Below are 21,154 nucleotides of genomic sequence, written 5' to 3' on the forward strand. Positions count from 1 at the left end.
AATGTGTTAGTGGTTACTAATTAAAGGTATTGATATACCTTTACACTTCTTCAAATTCTTAGATTCCTAGAACTAAGTTGATTAAGAAAAAAGGTTGGGGGGTGGGGGGGAGTATGTGTTGAATTTATGAAAAAGCGAAGCTCTGACCTTATTCTGTAACCTATATTTGTAATTGAATTTTGGGAGTTGAGACCATTTTGTCAGTATAAGATTTACTGTGTGTTTTTCATGTGCAAGAAATATGATAATTTTACATGTGCCATGTTATTTCGCTCTCTGAATTCTATGAGATAAATGTACATATCAATCCCATATTAAAGGTGAGTAAATTAAAGTTTAAAAGTCAAGAAAATTGCCCAACATCACAAAGTTAGTGCACACCAGAGGAGGGACTTAAAGTGAGAATCTGTCTCTGAAGAAAATGCATTTAATCTCATCAATGCTGACCTAACCATATGACAATGCAGTCATTATTTCTGGAGTAAAAAGGATGTAAAAGAAAAATCCACTTGCAATTCCAGGATGCATCCTTTTTTTCTCACGATTATCCCAGACACTTATTATCTCCACCCAGGAGCAGCTAGGCTGGATGGTCTGGCTCTGGTGTCTCCCCAAAGTGGCAGTCAAGCTGGTGGCTGTGTCTTGAGACAAACAGGGACCTGGGACCTGGGATCCTTTGTTGCAGTCTTGCCCCCAGGCCAGACAGATGCCTCTTCCAGCAAAAAAAACCCCACAAATTATATGGGACTAAAAACAGTTATCTACATGTGCAGTTGGGGCAAATTATGGACAAGAGTATAAAAAAAGACCAAAAACCCAATTGCCACTTCTGAAGAGCCAGGAGCAATAACAGGGTACTGCACACGCCCCTTGCACACACCACCCCCAAAAGGGTGAGCAAACCATATAAAGTCAGATTCCCCGGACACACGCTACCCTCACTCCTTGTAAGGAAACAGTTTGCCCCTACTCCTCGGGGAGTGAGCTGGCAAGGGAACCTGTTACTTATTTTCACTTTTTCCTGCTACAGCAGGAGCCCCGGTAAAGCCTTGCATGAATTTCTGTTGGTTGAAAATGAAAGTGAAATTCGCTCAGTCGTGTCCGACTCTCTGTGACCCCATGGACTACACAGTTAATGGAATTCTCCTGGCCAGAATACTGGAGTGGGTAGCCTTTCCCTTCTCCAGGGGATCTTCCCAACCCAGGAATCAAACACAGGTCTCCCTCATTGCAGGCAGATTCTTTACCAGCTGAGACACAAGGAAAGCCCTCTGTTGTTTGAGGAAGGCCAAAAACCCTGGTTGGTAACAGACTGAAATTGTGACTAGGGCTACGACACTTGCTCACTCATGTTGTTGCTTAGTTTCTTGCTGACTGATGGCCAGAGACCTCAGTTTCTCAATGCATGGCCCCGCCCCAGCACCCTAAGGATCCACATGACATGGCCACTGTATATGACCCAGGGGGACAGAGTGCAGATGGGAGCTCAGATTTTTTAGAGCCCAGGAGAAACACACCATCAACTCTGCCATGTCCTATGGGTCACATGGATCAGTCCCGGTACAAAGGTGGAGGAGGACTGCAGAAGAGTGTGAATACCAGGAAGCGGGAATCCCTGGAGGTCACCTTGGGAGCTGTCTACTGTCTGCCTTTTCTCCACTCTTCTCTAAACACAGAATGCCTTTACCCTCTTATCTGCCTGCCTTACTTCTACTCATCCTAAAAACTGATTCAAGTGTAATTTTTCGGTAAAGTTGTTGTTTGGTCACTAAGTTGTATCTGATTCTTTGTGATCCCATGGATGCAGCATGCCAGAGGGTGGCAGAAGGCAGAGGACTGAAGCCTTCCCTGTCCTTCACTATCTCCTAGAGTTTGCTCAACCTCATGTCTATTGAGTCAGTGATGCCATCCAACCATCTCATCCTCTGTTACCCACTTCCCCTCCTGCCCTCAGTCTTCCCGTTTTTCATGACCCTGCTAATTGTTAACACACTGACCACATTATACTGTGAATAATTGTTTATAGGTTGTCTTTTGGATCTCCCAAAAAGGAGAGACAAGGCTTGCCCTCAGAGATTTACTTTGAGCAATGATTCCCTAAGGAACCAGAGTGAGCACTGGGAAGAATGAGAGAAGGCAAAAGCAATCCAAGAAGAAACTCTTGAACTGCTCAACCCTGTAGGCAGCTGGGTTCCATCCACTGGGACGGTTAATGACCCAGGTTCTTGGACTCTTTGATCAATAGAAATAGGCAAGAGGCCAGGTGAAAAATTCAGGTAAGGCTTTACTGGGATTCATGCTGCAGCACAAGGAAGGGAAAACAAGTAACAGGCATCCCTTGACTGCTCCCTGCTGGGGGTTGAGCTGGTCTCTTAAATGGGGTGAGTCCAGGGATGGATCCAGAGGTTGGACTGGAGGGCTGCCCACCCCACTGGTGGTGCCATGTGCAAGGAGAATGTATGGCACTCTACCTTTGCCCTTGGTTCATCAAGAGTGGCAGTTGAGTTTTTGCTCTTTTTGTATCTTACCGTTCATACTTTGCCCCAACTAAATGCACACAGTTATTTGCAGCCCCTTCTGGTTTCTTTGTATCTGCTGCTCAAGGAGACATTTGTCCAGGTGCAAGCAGTGCAGCCAAGGGTCACAGGTCCGAGCCTGTCTCAAGGCCCTCTGACGGACTGTGTTAAGTGTGCCTGGGATAGTCTGCTTGGAGAAAAAAGAGTATTTACTATCCAAGTCCTCTCCCCCACAGTGATCAAGGGTACATTCAGAGAATATTGGCAATGATGCAAAAATCAAAATTTGTGGGGTATATAGGAAGTGCCCTCAGGATACACCTGTGTGCAGTAGTGGCCAAAACAAAATGATGGGGTGGGAGGATATAGCTGCTGAACATAATGTATGGATCCCAATTAAGGCCAGAGGTAGTGCATCATTTGAGTCCTAGAGTATAGAATAGGGCCTGGTGGTGGTTTAGTCATTAAGTCGTGTCCGACTCTTGCAACCCCATGGACTGTAGCCTGCCAGGCTCCTCTGTCTGTGGGATTCACCAGGCAAGAATGCTGGAGTGGGTTGTCATTTCCTTCTCCAGGGGATCTTCCCAACCCAGGAATTGAACCCAGGTATCCTGCATTGCAGGCAGATTCTTTACTGACTGAGCCACAAGCGAAGCCCCAGAACAGGGCCTAGAAGCTGGAAAACCTGTGGCAAACTATGCAACCATCCTGGAGAATCTTAATTTATTCAACAAATATGTACTGAGCCTGTACTAAGAGGTAAGTACCATGCAAAATACAGATAATCCTGTTGAAGTGATTGACAAAATAATTAGTAATGTACAGGTACCGGCCAATCAATCAGTTCCCTGGTGGCTCAGCAATAAAGAATCTGCCTGAAACGCAGGAGCCGTGGGTTTGATCTGTGGGTCAGGAAGATCCCCTGGAGAAGGGCATACAACCCACTCCAGTACTCTTGCCTGGAGAATCCCACGGACGGAGGAGCCTCATGGGCTACAGTCCATGGGGTTGGACATGACTGAAGTGACTAAGCAGCAGAGCAGTCCAGGTACTGGGCAATCAAGCAGTAGGGTCAGTTATCCTAGAATTCACTTTCTGAATTCAAACGTGGGGGTCTGGTGATCAGGTGGCCCAGACTCCACCCTCCCAACATAGAGCGCCTGGTGAACTATGGACGGAGGTTCATGACGTTGTACAGAAGACAGGGATCAAGACCATCCCCAAGAAAAAGAAATGCAAAAAAGCAAAATGGCTGTCTGAGGAGGCCTTACAAATAGCTGAGAAAAGAAGAGAAGCAAAAAGCAAAGGAGAAAAGGAAACATATACTCATTTGAATGCAGAGTTCCAAAGAATGGCAAGGTGAGATAAGAAAGCCGTCCTCAGCGATCAATGCAAAGAAATAGAGGAAAACAATAAAATGGGAAAAACTAGATATCTCTTCAAGAAAATTAGAGATACCAACTTTTCATGCAAAGATGGGCTCAGTAAAGGACAGAAATGGTATGGATCTAACATCAGCAGAAGATATTAAGAAGAGGTGGCAAGAATACACAGAAGAACTGTACAAAAAAGATCTTCATGACCCAGATAATCATGATGGTGTGATCACTCACCTAGAGCCAGACATCCTGGAATGTGAAATCAAGTGGGCCTTAGGAAGCATCAGTACTAACAACGCTAGTGGAGGTGATGGGAATCCAATTGAACTATTTCAAATCTTAAAAGATGATGCTGTGAAAGTGCTGTACTCAATATGTCAGTAAATTTGGAAAACTCAGCAGTGGCCACAGGACTGGAAAAGGTCAGTTTTCATTCCAATCCCTAAGAAAGGCAATGCTAAAGAATGCTCAAGCACAATTGCACTCATCTCACAAGCTAGTAAAGTAATGCTCAAAATTCTCCAAGCCAGGCTTTAGCAATATGTGAACTGTGAACTTGCAGATGTTCAAGCCGGTTTTAGAAAAGGCAGAGGAACCAGAGATCAAATTGCCAGCATCTGCTGGATCATCAAAGAAGCAAAAGAGTTCCAGAAAAACATCTATTTATGCTTTATTGACTATGCCAAAGCCGTTGACTGTGTGGATCACAATAAACTGTGGAAAAATCTGAAAGAGATGGGAGTACCAGACCACTTGACCTGGCTCTTGAGAAACCTGTATGCAGGTCAGAAAGCAACAGTTAGAACTGGACATGGAACAAACTGGTTCCAAATAGGAAAAGGAGTATGTCAAGGCTGTATATTGTCACCCTGCTTATTTAACTTACATGCAGAGTACATCATGAGAAACACTGGACTGGATGAAGCACAAGCTGGAATCAAAATTTCCAGGAGAAATATCAATAACCTCAGATATGCAGCTGACACCATCCTTATGGCAGAAAGTGAAGAAGAACTAAAGAGCCTGTTGATGAAAATGAAAGAGGAGAGTGAAAATGTTGGCTTAAAGCTCAATATTCAAAAAACTAAGATCATAGCATCTGGTCCCATCACTTCTTGGCAAATAGATAGGGAAACAGTGGAAACAGTGGCAGACTTATTTTTGGGGGCTCCAAAATCACTGCAGATGGTGATTGCAGCCATGAAATTAAAAGATGCTTACTCCTTGGAAAGAAAGTTATGAGCAACCTAGACAGCATATTAAAAAGCAGAGACATTACTTTGCCAACAAAGGTCCGTCTAATCAATGCTATGGTTTTTCCAGTAGTCATGTATGGATGTGAGAGTTGGACTATAAAGAAAGCTGAGCACTGAAGAATTGATGCTTTTGAACTGTGGTGTTGGAGAAGACTCTTGAGAGTCCCTTGGACTGCAAAGAGATCCAACCAGTCCATCCTAAAGGAGATCAGTCCTGGGTGTTCATTGGAAGGACTGATGCTGAAGCTGAAACTCCAATACTTTGGCCACCTGATGCAAAGAGCTGACTCATTTGAAAAGCCCCCGATGCTGGGAAAGATTGAGGGCAGGAGGAAAAGGGGACGACAGAGGATGAGATGGCTGGATGGCATCACCGACTCAATGGACATGAGTTTGGGTAAGCTCCGGAAGCTGGTGATGGACAGGGAGGCCTGGCATGCTGCGGTTCATGGGGTCACAAAGAGTCGGACATGACTGAGTGACTGAACTGAACTGAACACCTGAATTATCCTCGAATTCACTTTCTTAATTCAAACTTGGGGGTCTGGTGATCAGGTGGCTCAGAATCCACCCTCCCAATGCAGGGAGCCACGGTTCCATCTCTGGTCAATAAGCTAGATCCCACATACTGCAACTAAGAATTCACATGCCACAACTAAAAGATCCTGCACAGTGCAACTAAGATCAAAGATCTGGCATGTCAAAACTAAGACCCAAGGCAGCCATATAAATAAATATTTTTAAAACAAATAAACAAATTTGGAAACAGTTGAACAGTGAGGCAAAAAACAAAAATATTTATACACATATCAAACAATGGACCTTTTAGGACTTAGGCATAGAGTATGGATTCCTAAGATGACTTAGGGAGCCATCAAGAGAGGAAAAAGGAGAATGGTCATTGAATACACATACAGAAGGAAAAGGCATTTACAGGTAAGAGGGAGGGTGGCGAGAAATATTGCACATGAAAGCCCAGATCGACCATTTCAAAATGAATGGACCATTCCTTGACATGGCTGGAAATGAATCAGAAATACAAATAATAAAAGTCTCAAGAATTATCGAGCCTCAAGATAGAGAAGTACAAGGTACAAACAGCATATAAAGATAGGATGTGCAGGGTCATATTAAAGATGTGAAACTTTATTCTAAGAAGTGACTAAAAGGAAAGTTTCATGCTCCTCTATCATTTGCATGCCAAGCTTCTGGAAGGATTGCACAGGAACGTTTATTGGTCAAATAAATGGACAGAGTTTAAACTTTTCATTTTAAAATGAACAAACTAAATCTTGGACTTCTATTTCAGATTGAGAAAATTGCAAGACACTGTTCCTTCCACCCTACCTAAGAAGGGAAAAAGGAAAAGCTCTAAAATCATTTTTTCAAACCTGTCAGAGAGTTAAGGACACAAAGAAGCCTAAATGAACTAAGGCTTAGAAAGCAGCCCTCTTTCTGGGAGAAAGGAGAGTCGAGGCTGCCCAGCCCCAGTGGAGGGTGGAGGAGGAGACTCCTTTAGGACAGGACCTTCGCTGCAAGAGAAGCTCAAAGATGATTTATAGACCAAGGAACATAACAGATGGAAACTCGGATCACAAAGGAAGAATACCAGAAAGGGTAAACTTGTGAGTAAACATAGAACTCTTTTAAAATTATCATACTATACTGTGTTCATGCTTAGTCACTTCAGTCATGTCTGATTCTTCGCGACCTCATGGACTGTAGCCCACCAGGCTCCTCTGTCCATGGAATTCTCCGAGCAAGAATACTGGAGTGGATTGCCATTTCCTTCTCCAATCATATTATACTAAATTTCTTTAAAAGAGCATTGATTAAGACAAAATAATGAGAGTATTTTGTAGGATTTATAACACATCATGGTGCCGATTTAAAAGGAACGCACAACATGAGTGTTGCAAGTTGTTTTACTTGGGGCAAAATGAGGACTGCAGCCTGGAAGACAGTATTCAGGTAGCTCTGAGAAACTGCTCCAAAGAGGTCGCGGGGGGGGGGCGGGGCGGGGGGGTGTCAGTATATAAGTGATTTTGGTGAAGGGGCAGTACATGTAATCAAGCATGTATTTTTTTTGCAGAAGGTTTCTGCTAGTCACAAGAAGCAGCAGTAGTCACCATGAAAGATTTTAGTGCTCTTGTAGATATAAGAGGATACAAGAATTGTGCTCATAAAATCAGCTTCTGAAAATATCTAACTATCTGAAGACCTGTTCTGCCAGTTTTTCCCAGAGCACAGAGTACCTCATTTCTGCTCTCCACCCTGAACTCCTTTCAGAGTGTGTTGAAAGTCAGCAGCTGCAGCAACACATAGTTTAATCTTTGTAGAAGTAGATGGCAAGTGCCAATGGCATGTGTTAATTTGTGGTTGACAATGGTGGAAAGAAATGACTAGAGCATAGAGGGCCGGAGGGAAGTAAATTTAACTCTGATGTTACAAATTCTTACACAGGACAGATGGACAAGTGAGGCAAACAGAAACTAAAAATTGCAAATGATAGACATAAACCCACCACAGTGATAGTTATATCTAAGTATACAACAACAACAAAACAGGAATTGAAAGACGGTATCTAAGAAAACGAAGGAAGACCCAGCTATGTGTTGCCTAAAGAGATGTCTTTTCAAATAGAAACACAAATTGGTTGAAAGTAAAAGGAGGGGAACTGATCTAACGTACAAACAATAAGCAAAGAGGAGCTGGAGTGGCTGTGTGAATATCAGACGAGGTAGCTGGCAAGACAGAAACTGTGTTAAGAGGTAAAGAAGGACTGGGCTTCCCTGGTTGCACAAGAGATAAGAATCCATCTGCCACTGCAGGGGACACTGGTTCGATTCCTGGTCCAGGAAAACTCCGCTGCCACAGGGCAACTAAACCACAGGGCAACCATGGGCTACAACCACTGAGCCCACACCCAGTCACAGCTACCAAGCCCACCAACAGCTAAAGCCTGTGAGTCTGGAGCCTGTGCATTCCCTCAGAGAGCACACGCTCCCCACGACCAGAGAAAGCCCACCCAAAGCAATGGGACCCAGCACAGCCAGAAATAAACAAGTAAAATTATACTTAAAAAGGGATAAAGAAGGATATTGTATACTCATAAAAGAAATTTATCTAGAACACAGAAATAGTCCTAAATAGGGGAAATGTTGACTCATAGAACTTCCAAACACATGAAGCAAAAACTAACATAACTGAAGGAATAGACAAATTCACAGTAAGAGATGTCAGTGTTAGCTCAGTTATTGATAGAACAATCTAGGGGCAAATATTTGCAATGCACCTAAGTGATAAAGGACTTGTATCTAGAAGATACAAAGAACTCTTACAACTCAATAATAAGACACCCCCCCCAAAAAAAAAAAATCCAGTGTGAAAACTGGGCAAAGGACTTAAGCAGACACATCAAAGAAAACACAGTAATGGACAATGAAAAGAGGAAAAGATACTCTCTCCCATTGGTCACCAGGGAAATGAAAAATAAAACCGCAGTCAGATGCCATTACACATCCACTGGAAGATCTAAAATTAAAAAGATTGGAAATGCCATGTCGCCAAGCATGTAAAGGCGTTGGAACTATGATACAATATATTGTTAATCAAAGGTAAGAGGACTTAACCAATTTGGAGAGCATTTGCCCTATAACCCAGGAATTCCAGCCATTTAACAGGAGAAATGGAAACCAGTGCTCACACAAAGCGGCTTAATTCAGCATAGTGCAAACCCAGAATCAACCCGATTGTCTGTCACCAGGGAAATGTAGAAACAAATTGTAGTGTATTGTGGTACACTCATATAATGAGATACCGATGCTGCTGCTACTAAGTCACTTCAGTCGTGTCCAACTCTGTGCGACCCCATAGACATCAGCCCACCAGGCTCCCCCGTCCCTGGGATTCTCTAGGCGAGAACACTGGAGTGGGTTGCCACTTCCGTCTCCAATGCATGAAAGCAAAAAGTGAAAGTGAAGTTGCTCAGTCGTGTCTGACTCTTAGCGACCCCATGGACCACAGCCTACCAGGCTCCGCCAACCACGGGATTTTCCAGGCAAGAGTACTGGAGTGGAGCGCCATTGCCTTCTTTGATAATGAGATACTAGAAAGTAATAAAAAAGAACAAACTGTATTCGTACCACATGGATGACTCCTTTAAAGACACTATGCTGCTCAAAAGAAGCCAGACACTAAGAAACTATACTGCACAAAATCCAAGAACAGGTAAAACTAAAGTGTAGGGCTAGAACTCGGGAACGGGCTGCTCCTAGTGTGAGGACAGAATTTCTGGAAAGAGACGTGAGGGGGCTTGCTAGAGGGATAGAAAATGATCAGTAGTTTATCTGGGATGGAAATGACTTGAGTCCATGTCCCTGATACATGAGTGTCGAGTCCATTAAATTCAATAAGAATAGTAAGATCTGTTTATTGTATTTACACAAATCATACCTCAGACCCCTCCAGCCCCCTAAAATTAGGGAACTTCAAAGCCTTTACATTAACCAAATAATGTAATGATCTGGTTATTGCAATAATAACAATGCTGCAATAATGCCCAAATAACCCCAGGGCTCAATGGCTTACAGCAGCAAACACTTATTTCTTGCTCACAAGTGTGCAGGTTGACTGGTCATCCTGTGGGCTGTGTCCTCTCTGGGGGTTCTAGAAACTGCCCTGGGCAAGATCTTCTCATGACTGATGGAATAGAAGGGTAGTGGGCAGTGAGAATCCTTAGACCCTCAGCTTTTAACTAGCATCCTGCCATGACCACCGTCCATTGGCCAAACCCAGACATCTGGGCAAGTCCAGAACCCCGGGAAGGATACCCCACGCCTATGAGCCAGGACAAGGGTGGACGGGGGAGGAGAAGAGTGGATACACGTGAACCACAGCCTCCCCACTGCCAGGCTTTGTAAGAGCGGGGACAAACCCAAGTCTTTCCTGACAGCTAGCCCAGCATCTCTGCATCAGCCCACACTGTGTCCGTGTGGTCTGGAAGCCAAGAGACCACAGCTGTGTTCCAGAGGAAAGTTCCAGCACATCTTCACACTGACTGCCAGAGAAGTCTGTGAGTGTGAAAGTGAAAGTGAAGTTGCTCAGTCGTGTCCGACTCTTTGCGTGGAGGCTACAGTAGCCTACCAGGCTCCTCCATCCATGGGATTTTCCAGGCAAGAGTACTGGAGTGGGTTGCCATTTCCTTCTCCAGGGGATCTTCCCAACCCAGGGATCGAACCTGGGTCTCCTGAATCGCAAACAGATGCTTTACCATTTGAGCCACCAGGGAAGCCCCTAGAGAAGTGTGAGGAGATCAGAACCACAGCGCTCCGTGCAGATCTGCCGGAAAGCTGCTCCCTGGTTTCCCTGGTGTTGGGGAAGCTGCCTCCCTCCCAGGGAGACACAGCGCTCTGCATGTGCACTGGGAGAAGAAACCTCTGTTAGTAGAAAGAAATGCAATACAGCCATCTAATGGATCCCGGCTGCCATAGGCCGGCTCTGCTTCCCCCGGACCACCTGAAGTGGATGACAACGCCCGTCTGAGCAGAGGGGTCCACGGGCAGAGGGGAACCTGCAGAGCTGGGGACAGAGGTGAAGGGCTGTCACTGGCCCGTTCAGTGATTTACAGCAGCTGCTCTTCGACTCTTTGGGGGGCAGTATTACCTGACCTCAACCCACCCCAACATAAACACCCAAGAAGGAGCATAGACAAAACTCTGTTCTACAAAAAGCAAAGAAATGAGGCCAATTTTCACCCAGTTACACCTGGTGGAGACCAGGCCCGGTGAGGCCATTTCTGCCATGAGTACTTAGATAAATCAACCAGAAAGAAACTTCAGCTTCCTTGTCATTCTGGGCATGCTGAACTGTCTACTCCCTGGGTGACCGTGCACACAGAGTCAGCCCAGCAAGTCCTCTGAGTTCCTTTCCAGAAAATCGTGGTCTGGCCCCAGGCAGGATCTGAGCTCTCCCCCATGCTGGTGACTGCAGGTATTTGTCCACGAATCCAGTCAACTGGAGAAGTCATCCAATCCTGTCCCCTCATCCAACGAACAGTGACTGCTCACCTGCTGGACGTCAGGAGCTCTGCTCAGCCCTCAGGCTAATGCTGTGAATGAGAAAAACATGGTCCCTTCCTGTCCAGAGCTCATACACAATAAATGAGATAGATACTGGTGAAGCAGTTTAAGTGTGATGGGAGGTGAGGAGCAGAATTTCCAAGGGGTCTTTGGAGCTTCAAGAGCTGCAGGAAGGACTCCCATGTTATCATAAGGGTGGTCAGATCATTTAAAAGGGCAGTGTTACAGGGTCCTGTGCTTCATGCTTTGGCTGCAGTATTTTTTGTTTTTGTTTTTCCTGAATGCTTCAAATTCCACAATCTTCTGTAAGCCTCCTCCTGCTTCTTATGGTTTCAAGCTGAAGAGCATTTGAATGCACTTATATTTTTACAAGCCTAAGTGGGAAAATTTACCTCTGGCCACACCCTATGGAGTACAGAAACAGTTTGGGGAATCTCACGGGCAGTGACTGAGGCAGCAGTGACCCCAGAAACCACACCCAGGCCCCTCCTATACTCTCCCCTCTCTGTCAAGACTGAGGTGGATATTGAGCATCTTCTTCACATGCTTGTTGGCCATCTGCATGACTTCTTTGGAGAAATGTCTATTTAGGTCTTCTGCCCATTTTTGACTGAGTTGTTTGGGTTTTTTTTTAATAGTAAACTGTACGAGATGTTTGTATATTTTGAAAATTAATCTCTTCTCAGTAGCACCGTTTGCAAGATGCTCAATATAGCTAATTACTGGTAAGCCGCTTCAGTCGTGTCCGACTCTGTGCAACCCCATAGATGGCAGCCCACCAGGCTCCTCTGTCCCTGGGGTTCTCTAGGCAAGAATACTGGAGTGGGTTGCCATTTCCTTCTCCAGCTAATTACTAGAGAAATGCAAATCAAAACTCCAGTGGGGTGTCACTCACCTCACATGTCAAAATGGCCATCATTAAAAAGCCTATAAATAATAAATGCTGGAGAGGATGTGGAGAAAAAGGACCCTCCTGCACTGTTGGTGGGAAGGCAAATTGGTGCAGCTACATGGAGAACAGTATGGAGGTCCCGCAAAAACCAAAAGCAGAGCTACTGTGTGACTCTGCAATCCCACTCCTGGGCATTTATCTGGGGAAAAACATAACCCAAAACCAAACACGGACCCCAGTGTTCACTGCAATACTGCTTGCAATGACCCTGGTGGCTCGCATGGTGAAGAATCTTCCTGCAATGCATTGCAAGTGACCAGGTTCAACCCCTGAGTTGGTAAGATCCTCTGGAGAAGGGAATAGCTACTCACTCCAGTTTTCTTGCCTGAAGAATCCCATGGACAGAGATGCCTGGTGAGACACGGTTTATAGTGTTGCAAAGAGTTGGACATGACTGAAACAGCTTAGCCCAGCACAGCCAGTAAGATTGCCTAGAGAATTCTATGGACAGAGGAGCCTGACGGGCTATATAGTCCATGGGGTCACAAAGAGTCGGACATGCCTGAGCAGCTAACACCGCCAGTTTTCATTTTACAGTGAAATAGATAGAAAAGATGTAGTACATATACACAGCGGAATATTACTCAGCCATAAAAAAGAATGAAATAATGCCATTTGCAGCAATGTGGATGGACTAAAGAGAGTCATACTGAGTGAAGTAAGTCAGACAGAGAAGGAGAGACGTCATATGACATTCCCTGCGTGTGCAATCTAAAAAGAAATGATACAAATGAACTTACTTACAAAACAGAAACGGACTCACACACTCTGAGAAGCTTATGGTTGCCAGCTGGGGGTGGGGGAGAGGATGGAGAGAAGAGATAGTTAGGGAGTTTGGGATGGGCATGTACGCACTACTATATTTAAAATGGATAACCACAAGGACCCACTGTATAGTACATGGAACTCTGTTCAGTGTTATGTGGCAGGTTGAATGGGAGAGGGTTTGGGGGAGAACGGATACATGTGTATGCCTGGCTGAGTCACTTCACTGTTCACCTGAAACTATGATAAATTCGTTAATCAACCGTACTTCAATACAAGACAAAAGTTTTTAAAAAATTCAATTTTGTTTTTTACAAAAGCAACTAAAATTAGAGTTACCATATGATCCTAAAATCCCACTCCTGGGCATATATTCAGTGAAAACTCTAATTCTCTAATTCAAAAAGATACAAGCACCCCAATATTCACAGTAGACCCACTGTTTACCACAAACAAGACAGGGAAGCAACCTAAATGTCCATCAACACATGAATGGAAAAAGATGTGGTATACATACAATGTAATACTGCTGCTAAGTTACGTCAGTTGTGTCCGACTCTGTGTGACCCCATAGACGGCAGCCCACCACAGACGGCAATCCCCATCCCTGAGACTCTCCAGGCAAGAACACTGGAGTGGGTTGCCATTTCCTTCCCCAAGGCATGAAGGTGAAAAGTGAAAGTGAAGTCGCTCAGTCGTATGCGACTCTTCATGACCCCATGGACTACAGCCTACCAGGCTCCTCCATCCATGGGATTTCCCAGGCAAGAGTACTGGAGTGGGGTGCCATCGCCTTCTCCAATGTAATACTACTCAGTCATAAAAAAAAAAAGAATGGAATTATGCCGATTGCAGCAACATGAATGGACCTAGAAATTATCATATTAAGTGAAGTAAGACAGAGATAGACAAAATCTCATATCACTGATATGTGGAATCTTAAAAAGTGATATAAATGAACTTATTTATAAAATAGAAAGACTCGCAAACATAGAAAACAAACTTACGGTTACCGAAGGTGATGGGGAGAGATAAATAGGAGTTTGGGATTAACATACACACGTTTATTATACATAAAATAGCTAAACAACAAGGATATACTACATGGCACAGAGATCTATATTCAGGATTTTGTAATAACCTATTATGGAAAAGAATCTGGAAAAGAATATATATGTGTGTGTGTGAATCACTTTGCTGCTCATCTGAAACTAGCATATTGTAAAGCAACTGTACTTCAATTTTTAAAGAAAGACCAGGGCAGGGAAGTCCTAGTATCATGATAAGACACCTCTTCTTCCTGGCCACGCATTAGCCACGCATTCCCAAAGCATTTCTTAAAAGCACCAGGGAAGATCCCTGGTACTCCTGGGTACCACTCGGGCTCTGCACCCAGCCACTGTGAGGAGTTAGGAAGGGACTCAAATCCTCATGTCCTTTTTAGCTTTCCATCAGTTGAATGAGTAGGGGAAACCTAAAAGTCCGGGTCTAGCTGATGTTCATAAGGTACCATGGCAACCAAAGCAATGAGAAAAATGAAATTAAAATGTAATGCCTACAGAAAATGTAACTGAAAAAAAACCTTCTTGTTTCAATCATTTATCCCTTGGAAGGTTTTTCCGTGTAATAGCTTAGAGCCAGGACCACAAAAGAGCTTCCCTGCTGGCTCAGTTGGTAAAGAATCCACCTGCAATGCAGGAGGCCCCAGATTGATTCCTGGTTGGGGAAGATCTGCTGGAGAAGGGACAGGCTACCCACTCCAGTATTCTTGGGCTTCCCTTGTGGCTCAGCTGGTAAAGAATCTGCCTGCAACGTGAAAGACCTGGATTTGATCCCTGGGTTGGGAAAACCCCTTGGAGAAGGGAAAGGCTACCCACTCCAGTATTCTTACGTGGAGAATTCCATGGACTGTATAGTATAGTCCATAGGGTCGCAAAGAGTCAGAAACAGTGATTTTCACTCACAGGACCACAAAAAGGGTCAGCAACAGTGTTGCTCCTTAAATTTTTCTTTTCTTTCTTTCTTTTTTTAGTTTCGTTATTTTTTATTTTATTTATTTATTTATTGAGGGGAGAAGAAAGAAAGAAAGCGAAGTCACTCAGTCGTGTCCAACTCTTTGTTACCCTGTGGACTGTAGCCTACCAGGCTCCTCCATCCATGGGATTTTTCAGGTAAGAGTACTGGAGTGGGTTGCCATTTTCTTCTCCAAGGGATCTTCCTGACCCAGGGATTGAACCCAGGTCTCTCATATTGCAGGCAGACGCTTTACCACCTAAGCCAAGGTGGGGTTTTATCCTCCCACCCAAAACATTATATTTAGAAGAAACTATCATTAGCAAAAATTTGGCATTTGGGCAGCACAGCTTTCTGTTTATCAACAAACACACAGCCTAGGTATGTTTTTGTTTAGCTCACTAAGAATAAAATTGCCCCAACCAGCTTTGAAGAGTGATGTACGTTGCCAGGTGCAGAACGGGGGGAGATGTGAGATGTGCTACAGGAGCCCCCAAGGGGCTTAGGAGCTTGACACCAGAACCAGTGGGATTCATTTAGATCTTTTTCTTCTGACCATGTGTGAATTCCAGCAAGAGATGGCATCTGGGGAAATTACTCCTACAATTTGTTACCAGATAAGCCCAACAGGAGAGCATCACCCTGCAACTGAAACCCAGCTGGTCCGGAAACACCCGGTCTTGGAGAGACCTATCACATTACCAGGATGGCGTCAGCATTTTCCTAGGGCCAGAGACTGGGATCTGCACCAAAGTACAGAATGAACAACAGGTCAGGGCTGGGGGTCCCAGGCCCCCATGCCCGCCTTCAGAGCTCTGCCGGTCAGCAGCAGGGAAAATATAAGATATTTGCCAAGTACTGATAGGGAAATAAATCACAGTCTCCCCTGCTTGGACTAGATTTCAGGCCAGCCTCACCTCTTGGTCTATATCAGGGTTCATTCTGATGTCACAGAAAGTGACTGTGAACACACACACAGGGCCCCACACACACAGGACCACACACGCATGCACGGACACAGGGTTCCGCCATTAACTACATTTTCCTCTGCCCTTCCTCCTTCCAGCAAATATCTTGGGAATTCCTCTTGTATGCAGGCACTTGATCTGAAAGTTGCGTTGGTAGATTGGAGCTGGTGGTTGAAGCGAGTGCAGACATGCTCTCAGTGGGGAGAACTCTTAGCCGTGGGGGAGTCAGTGGGAGAAACCTGTGGGTTCATCGTTCCAAGGCTCTGCAATCAAAGACTCAGAGCTTTTTATTTTCCTTCTTCTGATTTTGTGTTTATACCCAGTGGAAGGAAGAACTTCCCTGGAGATCCAGTGGTTAAGACTTCACTTCCCCAAGCAGAGGATGTGGGTTGGATCCCTTGTCTGTAGCTAAGATTCCACATGCCTCAAGGCCAAAAACCAACCCTTAAAACAGAAGTAACACTGTACCAACTAGTACTTTGTTAGAGAGTGTGGGGAGAATGACTTATTCTATTAAAAAAGGAGACAGTGTGTTCTGTAGAGGCTATCTGTCTTTCCCTGGCTGGTTAGTGGCTATGTTGCTTTCTCCACAGTTGAATAGATGTATTTCCCCTTGGCCCACATGGCTGTCTCATCATAGGCAGCCTCCAGCAACCTAGGAGGTTGAACATGTTCAGAAAATTTTTTAACATAAAATAGAATCCAGAAGATTTAGAGTATGGCTCTAAGCTTACTTTCACATCCAAGTAACTGATAGACAACAGTTGTAAGTGAGTGCATTGGCTTTAAAAGGGGAAATGGTCCAAAGAACATCTGATTCCTCTTAAGGCACAGATTAAAATATCTGTTTCCTCCAGAATGAAGGGCATTTAGTTTCTTAAACCTACTTTAAAAGAAATATGTTCATTTTCGGGGTACTTAAGCTTACATTTTCTGTAAAGCTACTCTTTCTTAGGACTCTAGCTGAAACCGCTAATCTGAACTGATTCACTTAGCAAACATTTTGAGCACTTGCTATACATCAGACAAAGTTCAGCCATGCAAGTAGAAAAGCCATACAACACGTATTCCCTTTTATGTAAAAACTCACCTTTACTCATTTAGTCCCCAACTGTATTCAGGGCACCCAGTCTATATTAGAAACAGAGAAACAACAATGGACCAGACAGTCTCAACGTCCATGCTGCTCCCAGGCCAGGGGCCAAAAAGTTCAACAAAAATCGGCTACTGTGGTATCACACAGAAACAGACTGATATGTTGGAGGGAATGGACCATATGGAGTGGTTGATGCAATGTGGAGGGATCAGGAAAGGCCCCAGAGGTGCTGAAACTTCAACAAATGAACCAGATAGATGAGGATTTGATTGGGAGAAGGTTATTGAGGAGAATTCTAGGTAAGAAGTGCAAAAAAGGAAGTCTGTCTCCTTACTAAGGGTTACAAGCACCAAACTTGTCAGAAACAGGAAAAAAGGAAGATGTCGTCTGCCTAAAACTTCTTTCTTTCCCTCTTCCCATGGATGTAAAAGCCAATGAAACAGTCAACCCCCAAGTGGGTGAGAAAATGCAATTTACAAACATGAAAGGTTGAGTGGTTTGCTGTCTTCTACCACTAAAGAGAAGGGGGCAAAAACTGTATTCTGGGACTTTGGAATCTCTGGGGTGTGAGTTGAAACCACGCGCAGCCACTTTCTAGCTCCAGGATTATGGACAAGCTATTTAACCTCGTCTGTGAAGTGAGGTCAACATGAGGATTCCTCAAAATTGCTGAGAAAATTAAATGAGAAAATGACTATAAAAGCAACTACTATAAAGGCAATAAATACTACAATTATTTAAAATTTTCTTTGGATCTCTTATGATGAATAGCTTTTTGGTCCCAATGATGAGTCTGTAGATGTTGAGTGTGTGAGTGTGTGTGTGGAGTAATGATTTCTGTTTTGCACAGGGTTTTTTTCTTTACATCAACATGTTAAATATAGAACCAGTCATATTTGTTCAAAGTATGTGAACATTCACCTATGTGAAACAGGTCCTGGCCTAGTTTCCTGAATAACTTCATTTTTATTTTGTTTAAAGTCCCCCAAATAAGGAACAGTGATGCTAATTTTTCCTTTCCAAGTGTCAGTGCTTGTAAGCAGACAATTATTGTGTACAAATCCCACTTTTATTTTAAAGTCCTGATGCAGTTCAAAAAATGATTCTGTTTGACTGTGTGTGATCTTAGACTAGATAGAGTAATGCATGGACTTGATTTTTTAGCTCTTCGTATATCTCTTACTAGCTGTGAGACATCAAGCAAGTAATGTCACCTCTCTCTGCTTCCTTTTATGCATATTTTAGCATTGAGATTATGGGGTTGTTGTGGAATAAATTAATTCATGCAGTTAATTCATGGTAAGACAGTGCCTGACACATGCCAAGTTCACGATAAAAGTTAGATACTATTATCACACACCACACACACACACACACACACTATATATATATATATATATATATATATATATATATATATATATTCAATCAGTATGGACTGTAAACTAATGGTAAAGACCACAATGTTTACTGACTGTGAAACTTTCTATGTTAGTTATTGATTGTTATATAACTAGGGACTGTAAATCTTTGTGGCTCCTAACAAAATTAATCATTAGTTATTATTGATATTGCCTACTTCCCAGGTCGCTCAGTGGTAAAGAATCCACCAGCCAATGCAGGAGATGTGGGTTCCAACCCTGTGTTGGGAAAAATCCCCTGGAGAAGTAAATGGCAACCCAGTTCATTATTCTTGCCTGGGAAATCCCATGGACAGAGAAGAGTCTGGCAGGCTATAGTCCATGGGGTCACAAAGAGTCAGACATGACTTAGCAAGTAAACAAAAATGGCAAATTATTGATGTTAATCCTCTAATTTATGGCAAAGATTGCACACCCATATTATTTGGGAAAATGACCTTTTCGGGATTTGTTTTCATGAGCAAAATCACTTATGAGCCATCCAAAATATATTTGTTCACATAATAGATATTTGATTGGAATGCATTTTTGAATTGACAAATGGATATGACTATGTTGGATGTTGAGATGTCATACCTTGTGGTGGGGGTGGGGGTGGATAATTGAAACTCAACTGTGCAAAGGTCGTGAGGTGCAGCCTACCCCACTCCCTTCAACTCATCCATGACTAGAAACAAATTACTTTCCCCCAGCCCTCTCTACTTGAGTGACTCCCAAACTCATGCAAGCAATGGAATCCTTTTTCCAAATAAAAGTTGAAGTGGAACTCTAAGTATCAAACAGGCTCAAGCGGGGTGGCCCTGGGGAAGCATGTGAGGACTGGAGAGCCTGAAGTTACCTCCGGCTTTGCCTGCTGCTACCTGCCTGGGAGCCCCTCACATCTGTCCCCGTGTGTCAGCGGACACAGTTTGAGCATCCTCACAAACACACACATGTAGGCTGAGTGGAGGGAAAGGAAACGGATGAAGATGTTCGCTTTATACTCCTTTCCTAAAACCTAGTTTTATAGAAACAATAGCATATATTCCCCAAGATGAAAATCATTAGTGAGTGTTAGGAAATAAACATTTTTTAATCATTTATTTTTTCATCTCCTGTTTTTATTGGGGAATAGTTGCTTTACGATGTTGTGTTAGTTTCTGATGTACAGCAAAGTGGATTGGCTATATATATATATGAGTGTGTGTGTGTATATATATGTGTGTGTGTGTGTGTGTGTGTGTGTGTGTACCCCCTCTTTTTTTATTTCCTTCCCATTAGGACACCACAGAGCATTAAGCAGATTTCCCTGTCTGCGTTGTACAGCAGGTTCTGAAAACCCATTTGCAAGGCAGAAATAGAGACATAACATGGAGAACAAACCTATGGACCCCAAGTCGGGGGGGAGGTGGAGGGGGGACGAATTAGGAGATAGGGACTGACATGTATACACTAATACGTATGAAAAAAGAAAATAAAAGAGTCTTTGAATTTTAAAAGCATATGTGAATCTTAGGAATCAGACTTCACTAATTTTCTCAAAAACCAACTTCTTTGATCAAAGTGAAACGCTTGCTAATTTATATTTTTGAGTATCCATAACAACCTTTTGAGACAGATATAATAATCATTCTATTGCAGGCGCTAACTTAAGCCTTTATCCAGGAAGTAAGTGAGTTGAAGGGCAAGTCCACACTCATTGAAGTTTGAAAGAGAGAAGTCTTCAAGCTGCAATGTCCCTATTCACTTTTGAGTAAGAAGAGGAACATGAAGGAGACAGGGATGAGTCAAAGACAGATACTAGCTAGACTTCCTAGAATACACGGACCAACCCAGACCCACAGAGTGCCTGATTCAGACCCCAGCTCTCTCGACTGAGCCATGCCCATTCTCAGCCTCCAGGAGGTGAATGCCTGTCCTGTGAGATCAGCAGTCCTAACCTGCTTCATTCAGGACTCACACGAGAATAACCCTGACGCTAGCCAGCTAGGGCTTTCTTTCATGGTGTCACAGTGTGGCCATCACTTTGTTCATATTTTTAATGAATTATACAAATGCATAGCACCATTTATTGGTAGAAGACAGAGGCATCAATCTGGTTATCTGTGAGTAAGAAATCACCCGGGAAGACAATCCACAGTCTATCAAACAACTATCATGTGTGAACTTAAAGACTGAACGTAATAGGTAAGGAGAGCACTGTGCTGCCGTCCTGGGAGGACTGGGCTCAAATTTCAGCTCTGTCACTCACTGCGTGTCCCACCATAGGCCTTAGTAAGACACCTAAACTGCTCTGAGCCTCAGTTTCCTCACATACAAAGTTTAAGGCTGAGAGAATAGCTAGCTCATTGGCTTATGATGATTTTCAGTTAGGTTCAGTTCAGTTGCTTGGTCATGTCCGACTCTTTGCGACCCCATGGACTGCAGCATGCCAGGCTTCCCTGTCCATCTCCAACTCCCAGAGTTTGCTCAAACTCATGTCCATAGAGTTCATGATGCCATCCAACCATCTCATCCTCTGATGTCCCCTTCTCCTCCTGCCTTCAGTCTTTCCCAGCCTCAAGGTCTTTTCCAATGAGTCAGGTCTTCATATCAGGTGGCCAAAGTATTGAAGCTTCAGCTTCAGCATCAGTCCTTCCAATGAACACCCAGGACTGATCTCCTTTGGGATGGACTGGTTGGATCTCCTTGCAGCCCACTGGACTCTCAAGAGTCTTCTCTAACACCAC

The 21,154-nt window shown here is 43.8% G+C and overlaps 1 non-coding gene across 1 annotated transcript; it reads right to left on the minus strand.

Annotated features, from left to right (window-relative positions):
- Positions 1-10,369: 10,369 nt before the first annotated feature.
- TRNAR-GCG lies at positions 10,370-10,441 on the minus strand. The gene has a single exon. It is a non-coding gene; the product is annotated as a tRNA-Arg (tRNA).
- Between the last annotated feature and the right edge of the window lie 10,713 nt (positions 10,442-21,154).

Source organism: Cervus elaphus, chromosome 23 (genome assembly GCF_910594005.1).
Source record: "Cervus elaphus chromosome 23, mCerEla1.1, whole genome shotgun sequence".
Taxonomy (NCBI): Eukaryota; Metazoa; Chordata; class Mammalia; order Artiodactyla; family Cervidae; genus Cervus; species Cervus elaphus.